The sequence below is a fragment of the Leuresthes tenuis genome, unplaced genomic scaffold (assembly GCF_036924035.1).
Source record: "Leuresthes tenuis unplaced genomic scaffold, fLeuTen1.0.hap1 SCAF_17, whole genome shotgun sequence".
Taxonomy (NCBI): Eukaryota; Metazoa; Chordata; class Actinopteri; order Atheriniformes; family Atherinopsidae; genus Leuresthes; species Leuresthes tenuis.
Genome location: NW_027325371.1, coordinates 29,464,219 through 29,470,254, shown reverse-complemented (window position 1 = coordinate 29,470,254; position 6,036 = coordinate 29,464,219).

The following is a 6,036-nucleotide window of genomic DNA, read 5'->3' as shown; positions in this document are numbered from 1 at the left end:
GAAGGTTTGAATGTCCAACCATAGTAAGTAATAGGCGGGTAAGAAAAGGCTCGAATGCCCGACTATATACCATCAAAAGCGGAAGCGGAGGTGTTCGGCTGCAAGACGGTGTGAACGTCCGACCAAAGTTTGTAAAAAGCAGTTAAGAAAATGTTCGAATATCCAACCAAACATAATCAAAAGCGGGAGCAGAGCTGTTCGACTGCAAGTAGGTGTGAATATCAGATCATAATTTGCAAAAAGCTGTTGAGAAAGGGTGAGAATGCCCGACTATACACTATCAAATGTGGGAGCGGAGTTGTTCGGCTGTGAGTAGGTGTGATTCTAAAACCATAATTGCTGAAAAATGTGTTAGAAAAGGTAAGAATGCCGGACCATATATCACCAAAAGCGGGAGAGGTTGTGTTCGGCTGCAAGTAGGTGTGAATGTCCAGCCATAATTACTCACAAACGGGTAAGAAAGGGTACTATTGCCAGACCATATATCATCAAAACAGGGAGCGGAGGTGGTTCAGCTGCAAGAAGGTTTGAATGTTCGACTAAAGTTTGTAAAAAGCGGGTAAGACAAGGTGTGAATTCCCGACAATGTATGATCAAAAGAGGAGTGGAGGTTTTCGGCTGCAAGAAGGTCTGAATGTCCACCGATAATTACTGAAAAATGGGTAAGAAAAGGTGCGAAAGCCCAACCGCACATGATCATAAGTGGATGAGAAGGTGTTCGACTGCAAGTAGGTGTGAATGTAAGATCATAATTTGTAAAAAGCGGGTGAGAAAAGGTAAGAATGCCCAACCATAAATTATCAAAAGCGGCAGCAGAGTTTCGACTGGTATTTATCAATGTCTAGATAGATTTCAACAAAAAACAACGTTGTACTTTGCAGTAAAAGAAAGTGCAAATCAAAAGTTTTAGGAATCCGAGAATAAGCTTATTTTCATGAGTTCTGCACGATTTCGGATTTTATGTATAAAATGAATTCCTTCACGCAAACTAAGTTAACACTGCTTTGTCATTCATATGTACCCATTTCTACATATATTTCAAGCATAAACTTCCTCATACTACCCTGAATGAGAAAGAGCAACACTTGTGATTAAGCCATACGCCCCTTTTGAGGAGTTCTGCATGGTTTGGGATTTTATCTATAAAATTAATTCCTTCACTCAAACTATGTTAAAACGGCTTTTACCTTCATATTTATCAATGTCTCGATAGATTTAAACAAAAAAACAACGTTGTACTTTGCAATAAAAGAAAGAGCAAATCAAAAGTTTTAGGAATCCGAGAATAAGCTTATTTTCATGAGTTCTGCACGATTTCGGATTTTATGTATAAAATGAATTCATTCACTCAAACCAAGTTAAAACTGCTTTTTCATTCATATTTATCAATGTCTAGATCGACTTCAACAAAGAACAACATTGTATTTTGCAGTAGAAGAAAGAGCAAAACTGAAGGATCAGGAATCCGAGAATAAGCTTCTTTTCATACGTTCTGCATGATTTGGGATTTTATGTATAAAATTAATTCCTTCACTCAAACTAAGTTAACACTGCTTTGTCCTTCATATGTACCCATTTCTACATATATTTCAAGCATAAACTTCCTCATACTACCCTGAATGAGAAAGAGCCACACTTGTGATTAAGCCATACGCCCCTTTTGAGGAGTTCTGCATGATTTGGGATTTTATCTATAAAATCAATTCCTTCACTCAAACTATGTTAAAACGGCTTTTACCTTCATATTTATCAATGTCTCGATAGATTTAAACAAAAAAACAACGTTGTACTTTGCAGTAAAAGAAAGAGCCAATCAAAAGTTTTAGAAATCCGAGAATAAGCTTATTTTCATGAGTTCTGCACGATTTCGGATTTTATGTATAAAATGAATTCATTCACTCAAACCAAGTTAAAACTGCTTTTTCATTCATATTTATCAATGTCTAGATCGACTTCAACAAAGAACAACATTGTATTTTGCAGTAGAAGAAAGAGCAAAACTGAAGGATCAGGAATCCGAGAATAAGCTTATTTTCTTATGGGCAAGTGGGAACTGCTTTGTCCTTCGTATTTATCAATGTGTAGATGGATTTCAACTTCTTCTACTGCAAAGTCCAATGTTTTTCTTTGTTGAAGTCGATCTAGACATTGATGAATATCGAAGGACAAAGCAGTTTTAACTTGGTTTGAGCAAAGCAATTCATTTTATAGCAAAATCCGAAATCGTGCAGAACTCATGAAAGCAGGCTTATACTCGGATTCCTGAAACTTTAGATTTGCTCTTTCTTTTACTGCAAAGTACAACGTTGTTTTTTGTTTAAATCTTTCTAGACATGGTAAATATGAAGGACAAATCAGTTTTAACATAGTTTGAGTGAAGTAATGCATTTTATAAGCAAAATCCCAAATCATGCAAAACTCACGAAAAGCTTTTTCTCGCTTTTCACTGCTTTTTACAAACTTTGGTCGGACGTTCACACCTTCTTGCATCCGAACACCTCCGCTTCCGCTTTTGATGATGTATATTCGGGCATTCGAACCTTTTATTACCCGCTTTTTACAAACCATTGTTGTACTTTCACACCTTCTTGCAGCCGAACACCACCTCTCCCGCTTTTGATGATGTATGGTCCAGTATTCTTACCTTTTTTTAACACATTTTTCAGCAATTATGGTCGGACATTCACACCTACTCACAGCTGGACACCTCCGCTCCCGCTTTTGATCATACAATGTCGGGACATCGCTCCTTGTCTTACCAGCTTTTTACAAACTTTAGTCGAACATTCACACCTTCTTGCAGCTGAACACCTCCGCTCCCGCTTTTGATGATGTATAGTCGGGCTTTCGAGCCTTTTCTTACCCGGCTTTTACAAATTATGGTTGGACATTCAGACCTTGCAGCCGAACACCTCCGCTCTCTCTTTTGATCATACATTGTCGGGCATTCGCACCTTGTCTTACCCGCTTTTTACAAACTATAGTCAGACATTCACACCTTGCAGCTGAACCTCCGCTCCCTGTTTTGATCATGTATGGTCTGGCAATACTACCTTTTCTTCCCCCGTTTGTGATTAATTATGGCTGGACATTCAAACCTACTTGCAGTCGAACAGATCTGCTCCCGCTTTTGATTATGTTTGGTTGGATATTCGAACCTTTTCTTAACTGCTTTTTACAAACCATGGTCGTACTTTCACACCGTCTTGTAGCCGAACAACTCCGCTCTCGCTATTGATTTTGTACAGTCGGGTATTTTAACCTTTTCTTACCCGCTTTTTACCAACTATGGTCGGACATTCACACCGTCTTACAGCGGAACACCTCCGCTCCCGCTTTTTATGGTGTATAGTCGGGCATTTGAACCTTTTCTTACCCGCTATTTACAAACTATGGTAGGACATTCAAACTTTCGTGTATCCGAAAACCTCCGCTCTCTCTTTTGATCATACATTGTCGGACATTCGCACCTTTTCTTACCGGCTTTTTACAAACCATGGTCGGACTGTCACACCTTCTTGTAGCCGAACACATCCGCTCCCGCTATTGATTGTGTACAGTCGGGTATATTAACCTTTTCTTACCCGCTTTTTACCAAGTATGGTTGGACATTCACACCTTCGTACAGCGGAACACCTCCGCTCCCTCTTTTGATGGTGTATGTTCGGGCATTCAAACCTTTTCTTACCCGCTTTTTCCAAACTATGGTCGGCTATTCACAGCTTCCTCTCCACCCACCATACTTGTATGGTGGGATATTCACACCCACTTGCATCCGAAGACCTCCGCCCCAAATTTTGTTGATATTTAGTCGGACATTCGCACCTTACCCGCTTTTGGCAAACTATGGCCTTCTTGCAGCCAAACAACTCTGATCTTGCTTTTGATGATGTAAGGTTGGGCATTCAGACCTTGCTTCACCTGCTTTTCACCAAATATAGTCGGACATTCACACCTTCTTGCAGCCGAACACTTCCGCTCCACCTTTTAGTGTTCTATCACACCTTTTTTTCCCACCGCATTTTATACATTATGGTTGGAAATTTTCAACCACTCTCATCCGAAGACCTCTCCTCCCGCTTTTGTTAATATATTTGAACTTTAGTTTGACATTCAAACCTTCTTGCAGCTGAACCACCTCCGCTCCCTGTTTTGATCATATATGGTCTGGCTACTACCTTTTCTTACCCGTTTGTGAGTAATTATGGCTGGACATTCACACCTACTTGCAGTCGAACACAACCTCTCTCGCTTTTGATGATGTATGGACCGGCATTTTTACCTTTTCTAACACATTTTTCAGCAATTATGGTCGGAGATTCACACCTACTCACAGCCGAACAACTCCGCTCCCGCTTTTGATGATGTATAGTTGGGCATTCTCACCCTTTCTCATCAGCTTTTTGCAAATTATGATCTGACATTCACACCTACTTGCAGTCGAACAGCTCTGCTCCCGCTTTTGATTATGTTTGGTTGGATATTCGAACCTTTTCTTAACTTCTTTTTACATATTTTGGTTGGACGTTCACACCTTCTTGTAGCCGAACACTTCCACTCCTGCTTTTGATGATGTATGGTTGGGCATTCACACCTTTTTTTTGCCCATTTTTCAGGAATTATGGGTGGATATTCACACCTTGCAGCTGAACACCTCCTATCCCACTTATGATCATGTGCGGTTTGATTTTCGAAAAGTTTCTTTCATGTTTTCTAGCAATTATTGATGGACATGTAGACCTTCTTGCAGCTGAACACCTCCGCTCCCGCTTTTGATCATACATTGTAAGGCATTCGCACCTTGTCTTACCCACTTTTTACAAACTTTAGTCGAACAGTCACACCTTTTTGCAGCCGAACACCACCTCTCCCGCTTTTGATGATGTATGGTCCAGCATTCTTACCTTTTCTAACACATTCTTCAGCAATTATGGTCGGACATTCACACCTACTCAGAGCCGAACACCTCCGCTCCCGCATTTGATGGTGTATAGTCGGGCATTCTCACCCTTTCTCATCAGCTTTTTACAAATTATGATCTGACATTCACACCTGCTTTTGATAATGTATTGTTAGGCATTCGCACCTTTTTTTTTACCCATTTTTAATGAATTATGGGTGGACATTCACACCTTCTTGCAGCCGAACACCTCCTCTACCGCTTATGATCATGTGCGGTTTGATATTCGAAAATTTACTTTCTTGTTTTAAAGCTATTATTGATGGACATTCAAACCTTCTTTTTGATGGTGTATAGTCGGGATTTCGAGCCTTTTCTTCCCGGTTTTTACAAACCATGGTCGGACTTTCACACCTTCTTGTAGCCGTACAACTCCGCTCCCGCTATTGATTGTGTACAGTCGGGTATTTTAACCTTTTCTTACCCGCTTTTTACCAACTATGGTCGGACATTCACACCGTCTTACAGCGGAACACCTCTGCTCCCGCTTTTGATGGTGTATAGTCGGGCATTCGAACCTTTTCTTACGCGCTTTTTACAAACTATGGTGGGACATTCAAACCTTCTTGTATCCGAAAACCTCCGCTCTCTCTTTTGATCATACATTGTCGGACATTCGCACCTTTTCTTACCCGCTTTTTACAAACCATGGTCGGACTTTCACATCTTCTTGTAGCCGAACACATCCGCTCCCGCTATTGATTGTGTACAGTCGGGTATTTTAACCTTTTCTTACCTGCTTTTTACAAACCATTGTTGGACTTTCACACCTTCTTGCAGCCGAACACCACCTCTCCCGCTTTTGATGATGTATGGTCCAGTATTCTTACCTTTTCTAACACATTTTTCAGCAATTATGGTCGGACATTCACACCTACTCACAGCTGGACACCTCCGCTCCAGCTTTTGATCATACAATGTCGGGACATCGCTCCTTGTCTTACCAGCTTTTTACAAACTTTAGTCGAACATTCACACCTTCTTGCAGCTGAACACCTCCGCTCCCGCTTTTGATGATGTATAGTCGGGCTTTCGAGCCTTTTCTTACCCGGTTTTTACAAATTATGGTTGGGCAT